This window comes from Heterocephalus glaber, unplaced genomic scaffold (genome assembly GCF_053883595.1).
Source record: "Heterocephalus glaber isolate CG9 unplaced genomic scaffold, H.glaber_assembly_v1.0 deba00001586, whole genome shotgun sequence".
Classification (NCBI taxonomy): domain Eukaryota; kingdom Metazoa; phylum Chordata; class Mammalia; order Rodentia; family Bathyergidae; genus Heterocephalus; species Heterocephalus glaber.
In genome coordinates this window covers 3,660,752-3,686,057 of record NW_028258364.1, presented here as the reverse complement: position 1 = coordinate 3,686,057, position 25,306 = coordinate 3,660,752, and the positions used below count along the sequence as shown (strand labels likewise).

The 25,306-nt window shown below is 38.4% G+C and overlaps 1 pseudogene; it reads left to right on the top strand.

Annotated features, from left to right (window-relative positions):
- Positions 1-7,863: 7,863 nt before the first annotated feature.
- Positions 7,864-8,752, top strand: LOC106010250 (cyclin-G1 pseudogene; annotated as a pseudogene).
- The last annotated feature ends 16,554 nt before the right edge of the window (positions 8,753-25,306 follow it).

Here is a 25,306-nt window from a genome sequence, read left to right as displayed (position 1 = left end):
AAACTTATCAACTAAGAAAAGCCCAGGCCCTGATGGCTTCACTGCTGAATTCTACAAGACATTTAGAGAGGAACTGCTGTCACTAGTGTTTAAACTCTTCAGTGAAATTGAAAGGGAAGCAATACTCCCAAATTCATTCCTGGAAGCAAGCACCATCTTGATCCCCAAAGCAGACAAAGACCCAACCAAATAAGAGAACTATAGGCCAATCTCACTAATGAACATAGATGCAAAAATCCTTAATAAGATAATGGCAAACAGAATGCAGAAGATCATCAAGAAGATCATACACCCTGATCAAGTGGGATTCAGCCCAGGGATGCAGGGATGGTTCAATATATGAAAATCAGTTAATGTAATACACTATATCAATGGAGCCAAGGACAAAAACCATATGATTATCTCCATAGATGCAGAAAAAGCATTTGACAAGGTCCAACATGCATTTATGATAAAAACCCTACAAAAAATTGGAATACATGGTCTCTACCTCAAACTGATAGAAGCCATGTATGAAAAACCAACAGCCAATATCATACTAAATGGTCAAAAACTGAAATCCTTCACACTAAAATCAGGAACAAGACAAGCATGTCCACTATCACCACTCTTGTTCAATATAGTTCTGGAAACATTAGCCCCAGCAATTAGACAAGAGAAAGAAATAAAAGAAATAAAGATAGGTAATGAAGAAGTCAAATTGTCATTATTTGCAGATGACATGATACTCTATAGAGAAGACCCCAAGAACTCCACCAAAGTCTTCTAGACTTAATAACCAAATTCAGTAGAGTAGCTGGATACAATGTCAACACACAAAAATCAATAGCTTTCCTCTACGTGAACAACAGACTCCCTGAGAGAGAAATAGTGCAAAAAATTCCTTTCACAATAGCATCCAAAAAACTGAAATACCTAGGAATCAACCTAACAAAAGAAATCAAAGACCTCTTCTCTGAAAACTATGGCACTCTGAAAAGAGAGATTGAAGGTGACATCAGAAAATGGCCAGACATCCCCTGCTCCTGGGTAGGAAGGATTAATATAGTGAAAATGGCCATACTTCCAAAACTGCTATATAGATTTAATGCAATTCCAATTGAGATCCCAGCAGCATACTTCATAGACCTCGAGAAAATCCAAAGATTCATTTGGAACAAGAAGAGACCCAGAATAGCAAAAGCAATTCTAGGTAACAGAGACATGGCAGGGGATATCACAATCCCCAACCTGCAACTCTACTACAAAGCTACTGTGATAAAAACAGCATGGTACAGGCAAAGAAACAGACTTGAGGACCAGTGGAACAGATTAGAAGATGCAGAAACAACATTAGACACACTCAGCCATCTCATCTTCAACAAAGGAGCCAAACACCCTCACTGGAGGAAAGATAGCCTCTTTAATAAATGGTGCTGGGAAAATTGGGCCTCAACTTGCCAAAGATTAAAACTAGACCTATATCTCTCACCATGCACTAAACTGAAATCGAAATGGATTAAAGATCTAAATATTAAAATAGAAACTCTGAACCAGTTGGAACAGAGGTTAGGTAGAGCCCTTGAAGACATCGGTGTAGGAAAAGATTTTATGAACAAAACCTCAGTTGCCCGTGAACTAGCACAAGTAATCAACAAATGGGATCTCTTCTTATTAAAAGGTTTTTACACAGCAAGAGAAACCACCAGCAGAGTGAAGAGACATCCCATAATGTGGGAAAAAAATCTTCACCTGCTCTTCCTCAGACAAAGATCTACTATCTCGAATCTATAAAGAGCTTAAAAAGATCAGACCTCCCAAATTGAAGACCCAATCCAAAAATGGGCATCTGAAATGAACAGACATTTCTCAGACAAAGAAGTAGAAATAGCAAATAAATACGTGAAAAAATGGTCAACATCACTGGTCATTCGAGAGATGCAAATGAAAACAATTCTGAGATTCCACTTCACTCCAGAAGGAATGGCTGCTATCATGAAATCAACCAATAACAAATGCTGGCAGGGCTGTGGGGAAAGAGGAACCTTGCTCCACTGCTGGTGGGAGTGTAGACTGGTGCAACCACTGTGGAAATCAGTATGGAGATACCTCAAAGAACTAGGACTGGAAGTCCCATTTGACCCCGCTATTCTACTGCTGGGGATCTTCCCCAAAGAATTAAAAGAATCATAGCACAGTGATATATGTGCACCCATGTTCATAGCAGCACAGTTTGTAATAGCTAAAACTTGGAAACAGTGCAAATGCCCATCAACTGGAGACTGGATAAAGAAAATGTGTTTTTTTAATAAAATGGAGTACTACTCAGCCATCAAAAATGAGAAATTAGAGACATTTCTAGCTAAGTGGATGCACATTGAGGTGATACTCTTAAGTGAAATAAATAGGACACACATGTATAAATACCAAATAGTTTCTCTGGTGTGAAAAACTGAAAGTGTAAATAAGGACTAAATGTATAATAGGTAATGTGAAATAGGAAGAAAAGGGGCAAAGGGGAAGGAAGTGGGAGGGCTAGGGGAAAGGATAGAAGGGAAAGGGATTAATATGAGAAAATGGAAAAATAGGAACAAAATCTTTGTAAATAGGGAGGACTGGATGGGTTGAAGGGAGGGCTGGGCAAAGGTGAAAAATAAGAACCAAGAGAGACTATGTAAAGTTGCAAATTTCCAATGATGAATGTCATTATATTGTATACCTAAAATGTACCAATGTTTAGAATGAATAATCGATAATGTAAAATAGGAAGAAAAGGTCCAAAGGGGTAGGGGTAGTGGGAGGGGCAGGGGAAAGTAAAGAAGGGAAACGAAAAAATGATGAGAAATGGAAAAAATGGAAATAAAGTCTTTGAAAATAGGGAAGGGTGGAGGGCATGAAGGGAGGGCTAGGAATGGGGAAAAAATAAGAACCAAGATGCATTATGTAAAGGTCCAATTCCCAATGAGAAATGTAATTGTGCTGTATACCTACAATGTACCAATAAAAGAATTTAATACAAAAAAAAAGAAAATGAAATACATTGTGAAGAGCAAATGAAGTATTTAAACATTTTAATTTTCCTAATTACATTTCAAAAATGTTACTACACAATTAAAATTATTATAATAATTTTTTTGGTACCAGGGATCAAACTTGGATCCTTGTGCTTGTGGGGCAGGCAGCGGAACCACTGAGCCAAATCCCTGGCCCCCATAATAATAATTTTAAGTTTTATTATTTTTCAGATTGATTCTTCGTTCTCAGGATTTTTTTCTTTCATGACAATGTTTGGATTTGGCCATGGCTTCACCCAAATATCAACTTTAATTCCTAGTCCTTTAACCTTTTGGGGAAAATTTCCTATTGGTGCATCTGTAGAAATGTACTACAAGGTTAGGGTCTGGACGAGGGAAAGAGAACATGGATTCTCAGTGGGCTGCTTCCTCCTGAGAGAAGAGTGAGATCAGGAGTTGAGTTGTGTACACTGTATCTCTTTCTAGCCTCATCAATCAGAGTAATTCTGTATCAATTTCCCATTGCTCTTTTAAAACTACTTAAAAACTAGATGGTTTGAAAAACTACCATTTCATCAGTTCAGTTTGTGAGCAATTTGCACTGGGCCCAGTTGGAAGTCTTTCTCTTGATCTTGTCTGGTCACACAAGTAGCTGCAGTAATCTGCAGCTCACCTTGGGGCGAGACGGTCCAGGTGGGCTCTCATGCTTGTCTTGCTGTGAGTTTTGGTTGTTGGCTGGGCCCTCCTTTGCTGTCGTTTCATCATTGGGAAGCTTAGCCTGGGTTTCTGCACAAAGCAGTAGGGCAATAGCAGGACCAGCAAGGCCCCTCAAGGCTGAGAGGTTCATCACTTGCCACTGCTCATCACTTACACTTCTACCAGTAAAGTGAGTGGCAGGGCCATCAAGATGGAAGGGGTGGAGAAATTAATTCCAACTCCTTGAGAGATGTGGCAAAGGCACATTATAAAGGACTTGGGCAGGGAGGAATTATTCGAGCCGCCTTTGCTAACAAGTCCATTTTCCTTTAGGGGAACAGGTGAGCAAAGGCACAGTGTCTTCAGTTACACTGCCCTGGCTACCTCAATGTCCTGAATTGGTTCAAAATGTTTACCTTTCACAATAATTTTGACTTTGGGGAAGAGCCAGAAGCCAAAGGTTGCCAGATTCTGTGGATGAGATGACTGAAGACGTGATAATGTTTTTATATATTTGAGCCTGTTTTTTCATTGATGCCACTTGACAGCAGGATTAACTGTATTTTTAATGACATCTCACAAAGACACTCATGAAAGAAAACTTCCAGAGCTGCTTAAGAAAGTGGTAGGAATGATGGCAAAAGTGTGAGAAGCAGAGGGGAGTATTCTGAGGGGGTTAATGGCTGTGTGGCTATTTTTAAAAATTTAAAAACAAAAATTTTTGATCAGCCCACACTTGTATCTTTTCTTAGACCTTAGCATAATTCAAGAAAGTTCAAACACATTTGCTATAGTTTGGATCTTAAATGTCTCCCACAGCCCATGTATTAAAGGTGTGGTTCCCAACCTGTGGCAGTTTTGGGAGGTGATGGGATATTTAAGAGGTAAGACCTAGTTGGAGACAGTTGGATAATTGAGGGGAAGCCCTTGAAGAAGATATTAAGATCTCAGCCCCTTTCTCTCTCTTTTTGCTTCCTGGCCACCATGATGATGTGAACAGGCTTCCTCTGCAACAGCCCATCACTGGCAATGCTATATCCTGCTGTAATGCCACTACGGGCCCAAAGCAACAAGACCAAGCAAATACAGACTGGAATATCCAAGAAAATGAGCCAAAATAAACCTTTCCTCCTTATGAGTTGTTTATCTCAAGTATTTTGTCCCAGTGATAGAAAGGTGACTAACACAACTATCTATCTATCTATCCACACATATAAATAAAATCTGTAATTCTCATATTGCTAAATATTGGCATAATTAAGGAAAATTTCAAAATCAGTGTTTTTCTTTAAGATTTTACAACCAGATTCCTCTCTATTATTAGGTGGTTCAAATGACAGCATTGTGCCAAGAGAGGGAGAAGAGATGGGTACTAACCATGATTCATTTTGCTTCTGTAGCTACTTGGTCAACTGGCTTCTTGCTAACAAGAAAGGCTGCTAACCCACCACAAGCCCATGGGTTCTGCTTCTGAGGAATGAAAGGAAAAATAACACCTGCATCATACACACTGGCTAATTGGACAGAGATGTGACTGTTTACCATAATACATCAATATGAGTGGGCTAAGAAATATGTACCAGATCAGTAAAGCACAAGTCTGAGTGTGTCGGTGGATGACTGGCATGCAGGCCAGCAAACTGAGGGACCAAGGCCCACCCAGGATGTTGGCAGCACCAACCAATAAGCTTATCATCTGGACAGAATAAAAAAGGAAAAGAAGAAGAAAATGTTTCTGTTTCAGCAGAGTTCTAGTCTTTGTCATTGCCTTTGGACATCAGTCTCCAGTTTCCTCAGTCTTCCAGGGCAGACTTGCACCGGCAACACTACAGTGAGCTTTTAGGCCTTCTGCCTTGGACTACTGCCATACCCTGATCCCTCACCTCTCTTGTTCTGAGATGTCTATCTTATTGGGTTGAGCAACTACTGTATCTTCCAGGTTTCCAGTGTGTAGACAGCCATTGTGGATTCTTCCCCTTCTGATCCTGTAAGCTTAACTAAAAAAATTACCCTGCATAATTATGCATATATTTTCTATTGATTCTGTTCCCCTAGAGAGTCCTCATACAAGAGACATCTGAACAAGTGAAGGAGGTAGCTTCAGTGAGAGCTGCTGTGAGTGTGAACTAGGGCGGTACAAACTCTCTGCAGTGCCCGGGAAGTTTGCTCACAACTGCTCAACACTTCGCTTTGGGAAAGCCCAATACTCATGGACCAAAACTGGTTCCAGGAGTTGAAATAATGACTGAGGCTCAGTTTCACACACTCTGTTTTTGGAATCTCTTTCGAGATCAAGGTGAACTACAAGTTGGACAGAGCCCAAGAGAGGAAATGGAAGAGGCAGCTTTTATATAAATAACTGTCTTGGCCTCCCTCTGTTAGCCCCACTAGCATTGAGATTCTGTTCAGCCAGGAGGGAGCAAGAAGGAAAGAGAGACTCCCAGAGGGAACTTCTGCTATTTGGGGGACTGTTTATATCCAGGAATGCCCCCAAAAGATTATCCTCACCTACATTTTCTTTTTCCTCTCATTTCTGGTAATAATAGCCAATGGATCCCTCTCTTACTCTCTCCCTACTTTCCTTTTCTTCTTTCTTTTTACATCTTTCATTACTCTTTGGGAAACTTGGTGAGAATGACCATGAATATAGATTTTCCCTTTACATTAAGCAATTTTCCAACTCCTTGGACAGCGAGGGGACATCCCACAAATTAATTTTGGTGCTAACTACCCATAGCTAGGGCATTTCCCTCAGGTTTAAGGCTCAGCCCACAAAACTGCCCTCAACCTCAGATGCTGGTGGAAAGTCTGAGGTTACGACCTGTACTTCTGACCAGCTGGCTACAAATCAGGGTTTCCCATGATTCCCTTCTTGGGTCTGAGGATTTGGATAATTTGCAAGAACAATGTACAGAAATCAGGGTTTTATTTACTTTATCAGTGATGTATTAAAAAGGCTATTTTAAAGGACACTATGAAGGGGGAAGGAGAGGAAGGGAAGGGGATGAAAAAAGAGTTAAGAAGTGTTATATATATGTACCAACTCCTTGTGAGGTACATAATCATTGTGTACAGCAAACATGTATTATAAAAAATAGAAAATAATAAAGATATTTTAGCACTACAAAGCAAACAAGAAGTCAAACGAAGAGGTCATCAGGGTATGTCAGCCTCCCAGCACCTCCTTCATGTGTTCATCAAGCCACAAGTTCTACAAATCCCATTGGTTAGATTTTGGGAGGTACCATTGTGGTGCTATAATTGACTAAATCATTGGCCATTGGTGATGGAATTCAATCTCCATCTCCTCTCCCTTCCCCAGAGGTGTGTGTATGTGTGTGTGTGTGGGTGTGTGTGTGAAAAATTCTAATCCTTGAGGCACATGGTTATTTGCTCTGCAGCCAGCCTCCATCCTAAAGCTATTGAGGGGATTCCAGCCACCAGTCTCCCTAACATACAGAAAAGAGATGCTTTTATCACTTCAAAGATTTTACGAATCTCAGGAGGCCTTGTGAGACCTTTGCATGATCAAAGACTATCAGGAAAGATGCTCTCATCACTCAGGAAGTTATAAAGGTTTTGGAAGCTCTATGCCAAGAATGAGGGGCACAAATCAAATATACATTTCTTCTTATGTGTAGACATATTCACAAAAGCCATTTTAGCCATGAAAGATATTGGATGTGTGATTCAGGATATCTTGCAGGTGTGAAGAATTCTGAATCTGGCATGTCATTTATTCTAGGTATGCTGATGTACATGTGTATGCATGTGTACATATGCACACATATAAACTTGCTTAAAAATTCTATCTTGGAGAATTATAGCAAGATTGAGTGCTTGCAAAATCAGTATCTTCATATATTGTATTTTATATCTTTACTCCAGATATGTCTGATATTCAGTCTGCCTTATAAATAGCTGCAGCATAGTAGAAAACTTTTGCTTTTATTTGAAATATGATCTTCGGCGGTGGTCCAACTGAGAGGAGGGTGGTGGAGTCTCGGCGGGGCTGCAGAGACTTCCACCCAGGATAGTTCTCCCTCCCCAGGCCTCTCCCCTCCTGCCCTTGAGTGTTCTCCTTTCCTAGGCCTCTCCTATCCGATACCGTGGGGCAAGGTGAGAGCAGGCCCTGGGAGGGTGATCACACTGAGGATCCACAGTCTCTAGCAAGATGACAGAAGTCCTGACAACAGTGGACTCCCAGAAACTGCTACACCAGCTGAATACCCTGTTGGAACAGGAGGCCAGATGTCAGCCAAAGGTCTCCGGCTTGAGACTAATTGAGTCTGCCACATGATAATGGCCTTAGAATGACTGCAAGACTGAGGCACTTTGAAGTGAAAGATCTTCTTAGTCTAACTCTGTTTGTTGGCTTTGATACGGAGACATTTTCTCTAGCTGTGAATTTATTGGACAGATTCCTGTCTAAAATGAAGGTACAGGGCAAGCATCTTGGGTGTGTTGGACTCAGCTGCTTTTATTTGGCTGTAAAATCAATAGAAGAGGAAAGAAATGTCCCACTGGCAACTGACTTGATCTGAGTAAGTCAGTATTGGTTCACGGTTTCAGATCTGATTCAAGTGGAAAAGATTGTATTGGAGAAGGTGTGTTGGAAAGTCAAAGCTATCACTGCCTTTCAATTTCTACAACTCTATTATTCTCTCATTCAGGACAGCTTGCCATTTGAAAGGAAAATTAGCCTAAATTTTGAAAGACTAGAAGCTCAGCTTAAGGCATGTCACTACAGGATCCTATTTTCTAAAGCAAAGCCTTCTGTGTTGGCCGTATCTATCACTGCATTGGAGATCCAAGCACAGAAGTGTACAGAGTTAACAGAAGGAGTAGAATGTCTGCAGAAACATTCCAAGATAAATGGCAGAGATCTGACCTTCTGGCAAGAGCTTGTATCCAAGTGTTTAACTGAATATTCATCAAACAAGTGTTCCAAACCAAATGTTCAGAAGTTAAAGTGGATTGTTTCTAGGCATACTGCACAGCAACTGAAGCATAGTTACTATAGAATAACTTACCTTCCAACAATTCCTGAAACGGTTTCTTAATTGGTAGTTTTGGCTGTTATTCTCTGTATAGAGAAAATTGTATAATTTTCTTCTACAATTGAAGTATTGAAATATTATCTTCAAAATAAACCAACTGGACTTGGAATAGCAAAAGGGAAAAACTGGTATCATCAATCTAGTCAGCTAATATTTGAAGGCATTTGCTATATATAAGGTACAATACCCTAAGGGCCAGGCATAGTGGTACATTGGTACATAGCACTTGGGAGGCTGAGGCAGGAGGATCATCATAGGAGTTTGAGGCCAGCCTGGGCTACATAGTGAGTTCAAGTTCAGGCTAAATTACATAGCGAGACCCTGTCTCAAAAAAACTTAAAAAAAACCCTTAGGAATTTCCAATCTCTGACATGTATGTTAACCATTTCACTAAATTAGCAGCTTAGAAAACAATGTCTTCTTTGATCATCTGAATTTTAAGGTAGTGCTGAAGTAATGCTTTTTTAATTGAACATTTTGCTAACTGTAGCCCTGAGCTCCAGCTCATTTAAAGTTATAATAGGACCAAAAGTTTGATCATATGTGAACTAATTGGAGACTGTTAGCTTGTAAGCAGAATCATTATGACTTTGAATGTTACACCTAAAGAAAAAATAATACAAAGCAGATGATTGCTTTTGGGTTTCTGAAAATTGCCAGTATGTCTCAACATGCTGCTATTGCAATTGGAATAATAGAAAATAATTATATTCATAAAAAACATAAATTCAATCACTGCATATATTCTATGTGTTCTTGCCATCTAAATTTATTAACTTATATAATGATTTATCTTTTCCTACTCAAAACTAAATGTTAATATTTAATACATCCACATATGATTGTGAAACTTGGACATGAAAAATTTACTTTTAACAGCTAGCAGTATTTAGATAAACTTTTGATAGGTTGGGGGTTTTTGTTCTTTACATAAGTAGTATAATTGCAGCAACAACCCTGAACTATGGATTCCATAATGTTATAATTGATTTAAATTATTAACCCTCGGGCCAGGGATTTAGCTCAGTGGTGCCACTGCCTGCCTCGCAAGCACAAGGGCCCGAGTTCGATCCTTGGTACCAAAAAATCCCCCCAAAACAAAATAAATTATGAACCCTCAAAACATCACAATTAGATTAGTACGATGTTCTCCGTCTTTGGAAAACTGCCTAATTAATATAATGCTGCAGTAAGATTGTTTAGATTCGAATTCATCTGTAAAGCTAAAGACATAAAAGTGAAACAATATAAGCCTGAAAAGATCAACTGTGAATCTTGATTTCTAACATTAATTTAACTTTCTATACTGGATCAATATATTATATTTAGGTGATATGGAAAATGGTAACCTACTTAATTTAAGTGTTAAATTTTAAATTATGAGGTTTACATCAAAACCAACATTTCACACATGCACTTTTTAAAGGCATAATAAAGGTTATATTCTAGATAATGTAATAGTTTCTTGGTACCCATAATGCAAGTAATAGATAGTTCAGAGATGAGAATGTTATTGCTATATGGGAATTACATTTAAATTTAAAAACATTTTGCATTAAGCCAAAATACAGATCTACCAAGTTTGCCATATTTATTGAGCTATCTTTAATGTTTCTTCTAAAAAATAGGTGACATTTGTATCAATGATAAAAATTTCTATACAGAATCTACTTCCTCAGTCTTATCTAGTTCCATTTAAAAAAAATACGCCCTATTATATTACCTAGTTAAGTCAAAATCAATTACCACTCTGAAAGCTTGCTTTATCCTAAGTTCTGGCTAGATAAAACACTCCAGGTTTTACTATGGACTATTTCTATAAAACTGCTGTTGCTTCCAGTTTTGTTTTTTAAGGAATAGGATATACTTTCACAAATTTCCATAATGTGTCTTAAGAAAAGTAAGGAAGCATAGTTATGAGATTGCTGAGGTAGTGTTTGGAATTCACCATATGAGCCAATCAATATAAGGAAATGTACATATATTGTTAGTGTTGTAAACAGTTAGTGCAGCCTGAAGCCTGAGTCTATCCAGAATGGATGTAACCAATTTTGACATCATGTTACGGATAAATAAGCATTGAAAAATAAACCAAAGAACCACAGTATATTCTACATTTAACTTTTTGTAAACCATGTTTTGTGGATACCTTCAGTTTTACCATAAGGCTAATATATTTCAATATTTTGAAAACATCAGTATTAATTTTGAGTTGGCAGAGGTAACCTAACCAACTACCTTTCTGTTTGGTACTAAGAGATATACCTTTCAATAAAATTATTGAAATGCAAAAAAAAATATGATCTTCAATCACTGAAATAATTTAATAACTGGTTTTGACCGTCCTTCCTGGACTGAAATGTGTGTAGCATATATGTAGCACTAGAGAGAAAATTGGCCTTGGTATGAGAAGCTGAGACTTCATTTGTCATGGAGGCAGTTTCCACTCGACTAAATCTTTCTTAACATGAACAGATGCTCAGAGGAGCTGAAAATGGGCCAGGCTCATAAATGGTTAAGCTGCAGGGTAGTAAAGTAGTATTTTTATTCATTTTAGAGTTTACTTTATAGAGTTCTTTTCTAATGATAGTTTAGAAAGATACAGTACCAATCTACCAATATCCATATTTTCTAGGGTAGGATGAGGTATTCTATACTCTTGGATCTCAGGCATGAATATTTCTAATCTGCACCCCAACCTTGTCACAAACCCTCCTCCATGTCCATTCCTTGCTGGGTTCATGATACCTCTGCCTACAGCTCCACTGTTTTACTACAAAGCTCTGGACACACCAAACATAATGTTTCTTGGGAAGAGAGAGTCTGTTCTTGGGTGGAGGGCTCTGATAACTTTCTCACACTGCTAGGCTAGTTCTGCATAGTGAATTTTCCCAAGAATACACACAAAATTTATGCAATTAGGGATGAAATGGGTGAAATCACAATGGATCATGTGGAAATCCAGAAGATCATCAATATCTACTTTGAGAACCTGTTCTCTAATAAGATGGGAAACACAGAAGAAATGGACAGATTCCTAGATACATATGAATTACCAAAGTTGAATCAAGAAGATATATAAAAATTCTAAATAACCCAATATCAGTCAATGAAACTGAAAATGTAATTAAAAGCTTACCAACAAAGCCCAGGTCTTGATGGAGTCACTGCTGAATTCTACAAGAAATTTAGTGATCTACAGCCAGTTCTCTTCAAACTCTTTGATGAAATAGAAAGGGAAGCAATAATATCAAAATCGTTTCTGGAAGCAAGTATTACCCTGATACCGAAACCAGAGAAGGACCCAACCGAAAAAGAAAACTACAGGCCAATCTCCATAATGAACATAGATGCAAAAATTCTCAATAAGATACTGGCAAACAGAATGCAACAAATCATCAGGAAGATCATACACCATGACCAAGTAAGATTCATCCCAGGGATTCAGGGATGGTTCAACACATGCAAATCAATAAATGTAATACACCATATCAACAGAACTGAAGACAAAAATAGTATGATCATCTCAGTAGACACAAGAAAAGCATTTGACAAGGTCCAGTACTCATTTGTGATAAAAACCCTACAGAAAATTAGAATAAATGGCATTCACCTCAATCAAATAAAAGCCATCTATATATAAAAAAAGAAATTCAAGGGGAGCTAAAAGTCAACAGAGGAACTTACCCACCTTAACTTTTCTTTAGTAATAATAGTAATAATATATATACCTTGTCCCTCTTGGTTGGTTCCATTCTCACCTTCCTTTAAGGAACGGGAAGTAGAGAGGCCAACTTCCTTGCTCAAAGACATACATTGTTAGGTGGTAAAGCCACAGCTCAATCCTGTAGTCTACCGCCAGCACCCAATGTCATATTTCACTTTTCTTGATGTCAAATCAAGTTTTAGAGGAAATTCTATCTAAGTTATTTTTAAAGTTAACAGATTTAATGAGTATATTAAAATATTTCACAGTGAGAGGTAGATTAAAATGTTTATTCCATACAAACAAATTCTAATGCAATTGTCTTGGATATATCACCTCCCAGCTTTAAGGGTCCAGTGGCTCCTTATGTTCCTTTAGCCAGTGATTAATTGAGTAAGTCAATTAAAATAAGGAAGCATAGAGAACTCTGTATACAAACTCTGATATTTTATGTTTGATGCAAAATATGGGCAGCCACATATGCTTGGACTGTAGCCCTATCTCTAGCAGAGGTCTGTGGTGGAATTCAGGGGTGCTCTTTATTTAACCACTTGTACCACATCATCTTATGATCTGAAGTTTCAATTTCTTTAAAGCGGAATAAAATATCAAAGGTATCTGTGAAGTAATCTAAACCCAGAATCCTTCTGGAATTTTATGTATTTCCCCAAATTGTTTATGTAACTTTCTTAACTATAACTAATTTAACATCTTTTATTTCAGGTACTCACTTTTATCAATTCTTTTGAAAGCATTCTATGACTTAGCAAACATAGAAATGATTTCCTTATTCTCCCCTCTGCATTGATATTTCATCAGCATTTAATTAAATGATATAATTCCAGTTACAAATATAGAAGGTGCAAACAGGCTTAGGAATGAAGGTAACTGATTCCTGATAAGGCCTAAACTCAGATGGCAGGAGTGGCAATACTAGAGGCTGTGGAGAGAGGCTGCCTGGTCTCCCCTGTTCAGGTGCAGGAGGTGTCAGTGTACAAGGGGAATGAAAAGCACAGACTGTTGAAGGAGTTGATTGATTAGATATCCATCCAAAGAATTTCTGTTGTACAGATTTCTCAATCTGGCAAGCAGACCTCAATTATGAGCCATACTTGCTTTCGCAGCTCACATCTTCTATTCCTCTGCATGTACCTTGTGGACCATCTATGAAAGCCCTATTCTTTCCTTCCCTTCCAGAGGTATCTACATTCCCTCATGTCACAAGGTACCTTGTTCATGATACCTGAGTTCATGATACCTTGGCCCACAGCTTTGCAAGATTCCTGGAAGTCTTTTTGAATTCTATCCATGCTCTTACACATCAACTACCATTCTCTGAGAATTTTCTGATGGCTTATCTCAGGTCAAGACTATCAGGCATAATGGAAAGTGAATTCACATCAGGTAAATCTAATTTTTTGCTCTTCTATTTAACAGATGATTGATTTTGTCAAGATACTAATTTCCTCAATTTTTCATTTCCTTCTCTATAAAATGAGTACAATAATTTAAAAAATAGAACTGAAAAGTGCCTACAAAAAACAGTACTGCAAAAAACAAACAAACTCTAAAATAACAGCAAAAGCTCTTTCTCCTCCCTGACATATTTTCCTTTCATTTAAAAATGCACATGACTCCTTAGTCTTGGAGAAACCTTTGTTTGACTGTCATATATCTTCAGTCTACCATTTTATTTTACATCTGTCTTTTAATACCATTTCCTCACCATTTGCCATCCCATCAACACTTCAAAAGATGCTTTTCCTGAAACGTGATCTTATAATGTTAAAACTTCAAGATCCTCAATGACCTCCTTAGTGTCACTCTGGATAGCATTGGCAATTTTGAGTCCTTGATGTCCTGCTCTTTGTCTCCATATTACTTTATTGTTCTCCACTTCTGTTTCTTCTCTTCTTCACTTTGTTCCATTCTCTTCTATCTCAACTCTGTCCCAGTGTTGGTTATCAGCCAAGGAGTTTTTCTCAGGCTTTTGTTTCTCATCTTCACTTTTGTTAATTAATTTTATCTACAAATATCTATCTGGAGATATCTCCAAAATCCTTCTTTCCAGACCACATTATACCAGCTGCAGAGCTGTTTAACATCCAGTTGAACATCTCAGACTCAATGTACTGAAATACTTCATCTTTCTTAGTAAAACCTCCCTGTGCAAGTTTCAAACTCTAAATCATTGGTGATTCTCCCTTAGCTCCTCACATCAAACCAGATGTGCAGGCCTGTCTGCCCTCCCTTTCTCATCTAATGTAATACATATCAGTTCATTTTCAATCCCTTCACCATCACCGCCAACTGACTAATCATTTCACTCCACAATCATTATAATTTTCTCAACTCCAGTTTTCCCCAAACTCAAACTATTCTGGAAAGTAACACATCAAATAACTGTCCAACTCAAAAGCATACATGACTCATTTTTTTTTAATTTCTGGAGATTGAACCTGAAGCCTCACACTTGGTAGGCAAGTGCTCTATCATCAAGCTACACCCCAGCTCCTGACTCCTGAGGTTTTAGGAGAATAGATAACATGCTTCACCTTGGTATTCCAAAGGTAGTTTCTAAAATTGGATTTAATTTGTCCTTTTAGACTTTTTTTTCACAATTAATGGTTAACATTAATGTCCTTAAAAGTAAAACAGCCTACTCATAATTCCTTAAAGCCCATGATGTTTTTAGACTCTACCATGTACTTCCTGTCCTATTCTAGACCTGAAAAAGAACAAGAAAAACAATCCCACGATTTCTTTCTGACATGTCCACTGTTACATCAAAACAATCCCATGCTGGCCTCATCAGTACCTGCTGTCATTCCCTCCATGTTGTTACCTTTGGTTTAGACCCTTGGGAAACTACTGTTGATCAGGGATAATATTTTTGGAATAGTCTTTCCTTTTGCATCCCACTGAACCCTCTCCTTGCCCGTTTTCCAGAGGGAACTCTGCCTACCAAGTTTAAACTGGTCCAGCAGGAATGCAAAGATAGCAGAAGTACTATGTTCACTTCCTACTACCTAATGTGAGATTTTGGCAGGAGACTAGTTACTGAATCTAGGCTTTGGTGTAAGAGATAGAATTTTCTAAACTTGCACAACTCTCAAATGGTAGAGTTTCTTCTATAGGCAGAGAGGATAACTTCCACTGTGCCATCTAGGTCATGAGACTTGCTGTCCTAGGAATAGAGGAGGATATTTATTCACATACTAAACGACTTAGTATCTACTAAGGCACTAAGGCACTGGGCACTGTTCTAAGTGTTTGGAATACAGCAAGTCAGTAAAAGCAAATATTACATTCTTTCTTGGGAAACACACATACAGTAGTGTGTAGGTAAGTGTTTAATAACTGCATTGCTGGAGTAAGGCTCTGGTGGGTGGTCCTTGCTGATTTTATGCTGTAAATACTCCTATCCTGGCTGCTTTCAAGTTTCCAACATGGCAACATGGCATCCATAAACATGGAGTTGGGAAGGGGTGTGCATAGTTGACTTTCTTAAACCAGTATGAGCTTTCTATGACACAGAAATACCTAGATATGAGGCAACTGGGGAGAGAGAGAGAGAGAGAGAGAGAGAGAGAGAGAGAGAGAGAGAGAGAGAGAGAGAGAGACAGGCCAAATTCTGGATAATTGGTTATAGGGAAGAGAAGAGGAAGGGGCAGGATGAGGGAGAAGTACAGGGCAGATGTAAGTTATTTGTAGTGATTTAGTTCCTGGATCAGGTGGTGGTTTCATGATGTTCATTATATGATTTAATTAATTAATAGCCCCCAAAGAAAGATATGTATGAAAGCAAATAACAATAATATTTCAAGAACTAAAAGTTCTTTTTAATCCAATTCTGGGTAAATAAGAGCAACATAATGAAAGTGAGACATGAATAGAGAATGCTAAAAGCTGAAAAAATATATTTCAGAATGAGGAACGCTGGGGAGGTGAAGGTCCAGAAGCTGTGGACCCAGATGGGTCTATAGGCAAGTCCTAGAATCTCTCTTAAAAGCCTAACCTGTGATGCTTTAGAAATATTCAAGGAGGGGGCTAGGGATTTAGCTCAGTGGTTCCGCCGCCTGCCTCGCAAGCGCAAGGACCTGAGTTCGATCCCCAGTACCAAAAAAAAAAAAGAAAGAAAAAGAAATATTCAAGGAGGTATGAGAAAGTCCAAGAACATCAGGCCCCCTGATCTACTTTCTCTGGTGACCCAGATATAAGGCGCACCAGTCTCTGGGTGACAGTGACTCATGAAAGAAGGTGGAAACAGTGGAGAGCAAAGGGTTTCTATAGCGCTCCACAGAGTGCTGTGGATTTCAGGGGCCTGCACACTTCTGGAAAGCCCCAGTGAGAAACACAGTGGAGAAATGGCTAAGCCCAAGACCAGGGCAAGAAGACTTGCCTGGACAAAACTGTGACACTAAAGGAAAGTGGCTGGAATCATGGGCTTCAGCATGTGAACCACCACCACTTTCCCTCAAAGCCTCACAAGGAGGTTGCACTTCAGTACCCACCAGTGTAGGAAGCATAGAATCTACGTGCTTCACTATGGAGATCACTGAGGAGGTGGAGGAGGCATTGCTGGGAACTGCATGCCCTTGCCCCAAAATCTCTATCCATCTGTGGAATAGAAGCCAGAGGGAGAGACATCTGAGATCTTGAGCACGTAAAAGAAACTAGAGGACACCTAAGTGGAATTGTTGATCTTACATCAGAATCAGCTTTGTGGGTTGCTTGCTTCCATTTTCTACTTTTACTTCCATTCTCTACTGTTGCCATCTTGGAATTCATGATTTATGAACAAGGGGCCTACATTTTAATTTTGCAATGATCCCTGCAAAGTTCTTTTTTTTTTGTATTAAATTCTTTTATTGGTACATTGTAGGTATACAACACAATTACATTTCTCATTGGGAATTGGACCTTTACATAATGCATCATGGTTCTTATTTTTTCCCCATTCCTAGCCCTCCCTTCACGCCCTTCACCCTTCCCTATTTACAAAGACTTTATTTCCATTTTTTCCATTTCTCATCATTTTTTCCTTTCCCTTTTTTCCTTTCCCCTGCCCCTCCCACTACCCCTACCCCTTTGGACCTTTTCTTCCTATTTTACATTATCGATTATTTATTCTAATCATTGGTACATTTTAGGTATACAATATAATGACATTCATCATTGGAAATTTGCAACTTTACATAGTCTCTCTTGGTTCTTATTTTTCACCTTTGCCCAGACCTCCCTTCAACCCCTCCAGTCCTCCCTATTTACAAAGATTTTGTTCCTATTTTTCCATTTTCTCATATTAATCCCATTCCCTTCTATCCTTTCCCCTAGCCCTCCCACTTCCTTCCCCTTTGCCCCTTTTCTTCCTATTTCACATTACCTATTATACATTTAGTCCTTATTTACACTTTCAGTTTCTCAAACCAGAGAAACTATTTGGTATTTATACATGTGTGTCCTATTTATTTCACTTAAGAGTATCGCCTCAATGTGCATCCACTTAGCTATAAATATCTCTAATTTCTCATTTTTTATGGCTGAGTAGTACTCCATTTTATTAAAAAACCACATTTTCTTTATCCAGTCTCCAGTTGATGGGCATTTGCGCTGTTTCCAAGTTTTAGCTATTACAAACTGTGCTGCTATGAACATGGGCACACATATATCACTGTGCTATGATTCTTTTAATTCTTTGGGGAAGATCCCCAGCAGTAGAATAGCGGGGTCAAATGGGACTTCCAGTCCTAGTTCTTTGAGGTATCTCCATACTGATTTCCACAGTGCTTGCACCAGTCTACACTCCCACCAGCAGTGGAGCAGGGTTCCTCTTTCACCACAGCCCCACCAGCATTTCTTATTGGTTGATTTCATGATAGCAACCATTCTTTCTGGAGTGAAGTGGAATCTCAGCCTTGTTTTCATTTGCATCTCTCAAATGACCAGTGATGTTGAACATTTTTTCATGTATTTATTTGCTATTTCTACTTCTTTGTCTGAGAAATGTCTGTTCCTTTCAGATGCCCATTTTTGGATTGGGTCTTTAAATTTGAGAGGTCTGATCTTTTTAAGTTCTTTATAGATTCGAGATAGTAGACCTTTGTCTGAGGAAGAGCAGGTAAAGATTTTTTCCCACATTGTGGATTGTCTCTTCACACTGCTGGTGGTTTCTCTTGCTGTGCAGAAGCCTTTTAATAAGAAGAGATCCCATTTGTTGATTATTTGTGCTAGTTCATGGGCAACTGAGGTTTTGTTCATAAAATCTTTTCCTACACCAATGTCTTCAAGGGTTCTACCTAACTTCTGTTCCAACTGGTTCAGAGTTTCTATTTTAATAATTAGATCTTTAATCCATTTTGATTTCAGTTTAGTGCATGGTGAGAGATATAGGTCTAGTTTTAATCTTTGGCAAGTTAAGTCCAATTTTCCCAGCACCATTTATTAAAGAGGCTATCTTTCCTCCAGTGAGGGTGTTTGGCTCCTTTATCGAAGATGAGATGGCTGAGTGTGTCTGGCGTTGTTTCTGCATCTTCTAATCTGTTCCACTGGTCCTCAGGTCTGTTTCTTTGCCTGTACCATGCTGTTTTTATCACAGTAGCTTTGTAGTAGAGTTGCAGGTTGGGGATTGTGATACCCCCTGCCATGTCTCTGTTACCTAGAATTGCTTTTGCTATTCTAGGTCTCTTCTTGTTCCAAATGAATTTTTGGATTGTTTTCTCGGGGTCTATGAAGTATGCTGCTGGGATCTCAATTGGAATTGCATTAAATCTATATAGCAGTTTTGGAAGTATGGCCATTTTCACTATATTAATCCTTCCTACCCAGGAGCAGGGGATGTCTGTCCATTTTCTGATATCATCTTCAATCTCTCTTTTCAGAGTGCCATAGTTTTCAGAGAAGAGGTCTTTGATTTCTTTCTTTAGGATGATTCCTAGGTATTTCAGTGTTTTGGATGCTATTGTGAAAGGAATTATCTGCCCTATTTCTCTCTCAGTGAATCTGTCATTGATGTAGAGGAAAGCTATTGATTTTTGTGTGTTGACCTTGTAACCAGCTACTCTACTGAATTTGGTTATTAAGTCTAGAAGACTTTTGGTGGAGTTCTTGGGGTCTTCTCTATAGAGTATCATGTCATCTGCAAATAATGACAATTTGACTTCTTCATTACCTATCTTTATTCCTTTTATTTCTTTCTCTTGTCGAATTGCCATGGCTAATGTTTCCAGAACTATATTGAACAAGAGTGGTGATAGTGGACATCCTTGTCTTGTTCCTGATTTTAGTGTGAAGGATTTCAGGTTTTGACCATTTAGTATGATATTGGCTCTTGGTTTTTCATAGATTGCTTCTATCAGTTTGAGGTAGAGACCATGTATTCCAATTTTTTGTAGGGTTTTTATCATAAATGCATGTTGGATTTTGTCAAATCCTTTTTCTGCATCTATGGAGATAATTGTATGGTTTTTGTCCTTGGCTCTATTGAAATAGTGTATTACATTAATTGATTTTCGTATATTGAACCATTCCTGCATCCCTGGGATGAACCCCACTTGATCAGGGTGTATGATCTTCTTGATGATCTTCTGCATTCTGTTTGCCAGTATCTTATTAAGGATTTCTGCATCTATGTTCATTAGTGAGATTGGCCTATAGTTCTCTTTTTCAGTTGGGTCTTTCTCTGCTTTGGGGATCAAGGTGATGCTTGTTTCCAGGAATGAATTTGGGAGTATTGCTTCCCTTTCAATTTCACTGAAGAGTTTAAACACTAGTGACAGCAGTTCCTCTCTAAATGTCTTGTAGAATTCAGCAGTGAAACCATCAGGGCCCGGGCTTTTCTTAGTTGATAAGTTTTAAATTACCTTTTCAAATTCATTGGTTGATATTGGGTTGTTCAGAATTTTTAGGTCTTCTTCGTTCAACTTTGGTAATTCATATGTATCTAGGAATCTGTCCATTTCTTCTGTGTCGTCCATCTTATTGGCATATAGGTTCTGGAAGTAGGTATTGATGATCCTCTGGATTTCTGCTGGGCTTGTTGCAATTTCACCCTTTTCGTTCCTAATTGCATGGATTTGGGCCTTTTCTGTCCTTTTTCTGACCAGGTTGGCTAAAGGTTTGTCAATTTTGTTGATTCTTTCGAAGAACCAACTCTTGGCTTCATTGATTTTTTGTATCATTCTCTTAGTCTCCATTGCATTGATTTCTCCTCTGATCTTTATAATTTTCTCCCTTGTGTGAGCTTTGGGGTTGTCCTGCTCTTCTTTTTCTAGAAGCTTGAGGTTCAGCATCAGGCTGTTTAATTGGGCTCGTTCTGTTTTCCTAATATGTGTATTCACTGCTATGAATTTCCCTCATAAGACTGCCTTCATTTTGTCCCATAGATTCCGATGTGTTGTATTGTCATTGTCATTTAATTGAAGGAACTGTCTTATTTCTTCTTTAATTTCCTCTGTGACCCATTGGTTATTAAGAAGTGTGTTGTTAAATTTCCACATGTCGATGAAATTTTTTGTGTTTCTTTTGCTATAGATCTCCAATTTCATTGCACTATGGTCTGATAATATACAGGGGATAACTTCCATTCCTTTGCACTTACTTAAACATTTTCTGTGTGTGAGTATGTGGTCTATTTTGGAGAATGACCCATGTGCAGCTGAGAAGAATGTGTATTCTGATTTTGTGGGGTAGAAGACTCTGTAAACATCTGTTAAGTTCATTTGTTCAAGAGTTTGATTGAGTTCTAGTATTTCATTGCTTATTTTTAGTCTAGTTGATCTATCTATTTGTGACAGTGGGGTGTTGAGGTCCCCCACTACAATTGTATTAGTGCATATATGACTTTTCATGTCCGTTAGTATTTGTTTTATATAGTTGGGTGCACTAGTGTTTGGTGCATAGATATTTATGATTGTCATATCTTCCTCTTGGATTCTTCTCTTTACAAGAATGTAGTGTCCTTCTTCATTTCTCTTAATCAGTGTTGGTTTGAAATCTACTTGATCTGCCAAGAGGATAGCTACTCCTGCTTTTTGGGGGGGTTCCTGTTGCATGCAGTATTGTTTTCCACCCTTTAACTTTCAGTCTATGAGTTTCCTTTTGAATGAAGTGTGTTTCTTGTATGCAGCATATTGTTGGACTTTGCTTCTTGACCCATTCTGCCAGTCTATTTCTTTTGATTGGTGAACTGAGACCATTAACGTTGATGGTTATAACTGAAACATATTGACTTGTCATTGCCATGACTTTTTCTTTTTGTTGGGTTCTCCCCCTTTACATTTAATTTCTTGTCATGCCAGATGGGTTCATTCTGCTTTGCTTCCTGGGGTTGTGATCCTCAATGTCTGTTCCTAGGATATTGTGTAAAATTCTTTGGAGTAATGGTTTGGTATCCACGACAAGTTCTTTTTTTTATTAAATGGTACAAAGCTTACTTAGGGACTAAACTAAAATGTAGAATTTTTCCTACTCTCTAGAGGGTGGAGACATGAAGAAATTTAGATGATTAATGGAGCTATACAGAAATATTACTTGGCCCAATTTGACTGTGGAGGAAGGAATTTCACCTTGTCACAAGTGTACAAGTGTTCCTGTCCATTTGACTCTTGGGCCCTAAGGTCTTCACTTGCTCTTGTCCTTGACCTCCACTGCCATTGCAGAGCTGCAGCACCTCTGCATATTCTCTCCCCAGATCTCATTATGAGGTCTCAGGATTATCTTTAGCTACAACCTGATTATACATGTGCCTCTCAAAACCCCTTGTATGTGAGGATCTTGTTCGCCCACTTTGATCTCAGATCATCTAGCTTCAGCCATTAGCTTGCTCACTCCTAACCCCAGCTTAGCCTCCATGGTAAGCTGCCCTTACTAGGTTGCACAGGCTCAATACTCACAGTGAAGTTGGAGATCAAGAATGACTTGTGCTACTAGATCACTTTTTGTTCTTTTTGTTCGTATATCACTTATCAATTTCTGAAAGTCTGGGAGCTTCATGAAAAGAAAAGCCATAGTTTATTCATCTTCCATTCCTAATACCTAGCACTGTGGCAGGTATTAGAGGAAAAGCTGCCAAATACTTGTGAAATGGAACTGACCATCCTCTTTCAAACTTTCAATCCTAACCTCTCCCTTTGTCTTTAAAATTATGACCTCTAGCTTTAGGGAGGAAATCAGGTGTGGGACAAGATGTATGTATACACTCTGTTCTCCTTTCTCACTCTTCAGAAGTGGGTGTTTCTCAAAGTCCTCTCCTTGGGCCTCTGTTTATTCCTCTGCATGCTAGCCCTCCACCATATCTCTACTTTTCACAAAAATATGGTGACAAATTTCTCACCTAGAATGTGGCTTTCTGCTCCTTATCCAGCCTCATCTCTTGGCGCCCTTGGCTCTGGGAAGGCTGTGCTCCCGTAAATCCTCAGCATTCCTGCATGACCCTTGCCTGGGATGCCTTCCCTCTTTCAACTCAATCCTTTCCACCCTGTTCTTCCTGGCACCATTACAAAGTCTGGACAAAGATTTAGATATAAAGCAAGTATCTTTTCTAAAGTTTTACTACACTATACCTTCTGGCTTCTAATTTTTCAAGGATATAGGGACAAAGAAAGATCTAAAATGAAAAGGAAAGAATTCCAGTCCCCACTTTCTTCTATGTCTTCTATAACCTTCTCTCAATTCCTGCTGTCTTCCCTTCCAACACACACGGGCGCGGGGGGTGGGGGTGGGGGTGGGGAGAGAAAGTTACACGAGTAGAAGCCCTAGGGATGTTGGGATTATGGGATTATATAGGACTGGGGGATATCAAGACCCAAAAACTTCTTATCTTTCCCCAGCTAGGATTAAATTGCTCTTGGGTTATTCTTAAACCTATAAGAGGACTGGAATAGAGTAAGGGTTGCATCAATACCAGAAACTTAAAGAAAACCATTGGAGTACTGGAATTATTAAGAAAGTCTGGGGAAGTTACTACCATAATCTCATAGATTATATCATTGCTCATACTACTTAGTTGGGAAGAAATTTTCAGATCTTTAGAGATTGGAGAAAAGGATTTTGATAATTTTTCTAGCAAAGACAATTGCTGTTGATTTAGAAAACTGCAATTAGAGTTGAGGCAACAATTTCCTTTCTAATTTTCCATAAAGGTAGGAAAGCAGTTTTTAATTTGTAAAATACATAAAAATTTCTGGCAGTGCCAGGGATATAGCTCAGTGGCACCTCGCCTGCCTTGCAAGCACAAGGTCCTGAGTTCAAGCCCCGGTACTGAAAAAAAAAATTCTGGCTAATCCAGGGAGAGAAGAGGGCTGTTTATGACAGTGTTTCATGTGACCAGTCTGTTTATTCTGATAAGGCTGATAATGGCACAGAGGGCAGTTATCTCTGTAGGGAGTACCTGGCTGCTTGTGATAGTCAATTTTGTGTCAACTTGGCTAGGCCAGGGTACCCAGGTATTTGGTTAAACATCATGTTTCTGTGCTATAAAGAAATATTTGCAGATGAGATTCACATTTAAATCTGCCAAATGTGAGTAAAGCAAATTACTTTTAATAATGTGGGTGTGCTTCATAGAATTAGCTAAAGCCTTTTATAGAAAAAAAATGATTTTCCAAAAAAGAAGGACTTCTGCTAGCAGCCTGCTTTCATAATTGACAGTAGTTTCCCGGGTCTCCAGCTTGACCATTTACCCTGCAGATTTTGAATTTAGCAGCCTCTGTAATCTTATATGAACCTATTCTTTAAAATTCTCTGCTTCTGTCTTGCTGTCTCTCTCCCCTATCTTTACCTACCATCTATCTACCTACATACCTACCTATCTCCTTTTGGTTCTATTTCTCTGTAGAAACCTGACCAATACACATGTTACATAAGCTTGGAAACTTCTCTGGAGAGTGAATTCATAGCACCTCAACACTAGTCCTACTTCTATTTTATCTTTAGTGGAAAACCGTTCTAATAACTTTATCTTCCTTGGAGAAAAAAATAGGCATTACTGTATCTGTAGACAAGGAGAAAGGATAAATTAAGCCAAACATAAAAATCCATTTTGATAGATATTTATTTTGTATGTCCATATCATTTCTTTGTATGAACTAATTTTAATGTTCTCCCAAATAAAATTAAGAATAAGGAGAAGGGAGAAGAGGAGGAAAGGAATAAAAAGGAGCAGTAGAAGAAGAAAGAGAGAGAGATGAAATTATTAAAATGAACAATAGGCCTTCAAAAAATGCCTAAAACACAAAAACAGCATCTGTCCAGGATGAATCAATAGGTTGGCCAAACCCTTTTCTAGTAAAATGATATTCAGTTGTAAGAAAATCAACCACAAAGGGTTTTTTTTTTTTTTGCTCTCTCTTTTTATAACTTATGATTCGTATGTAGTTTATTTCAAAGTCTCATTTAGACTTTCTATGGTTAATCATTCTCATGGGATAGTTTCTTAAGTACTAGCAATGAATCACTCTTTTAAAATGTTTTAAGTACTTTATGTACCTTAGCAATCAATACTAAATAAAGTTGCTTACTGCTAATGCTTATGAATATTGCTAAATATCATTTTAAGACACTTTCCATAGATGAGTATTTATATGAGATAACGAAGGATACTGTTTAATTTCTGACATCCTTGGAAATACATTAACAGTTGAGATCAGGATTCAGAACAGAATAGGATAAAAGCTCACAGAATTTGAAAAACTCATAGACTTTGAAGTCAAAAGATCTAGGTCCTAATCCAAGTTGTACTACCTGGATCATCACAGGCAAGCTATTTGCTATCTCTGAAGTGCATTCATCACTTTATCTACTGTATCCAAATGTTATTGTGAACATGACAGAGATTATTTTATGTAAGGGTA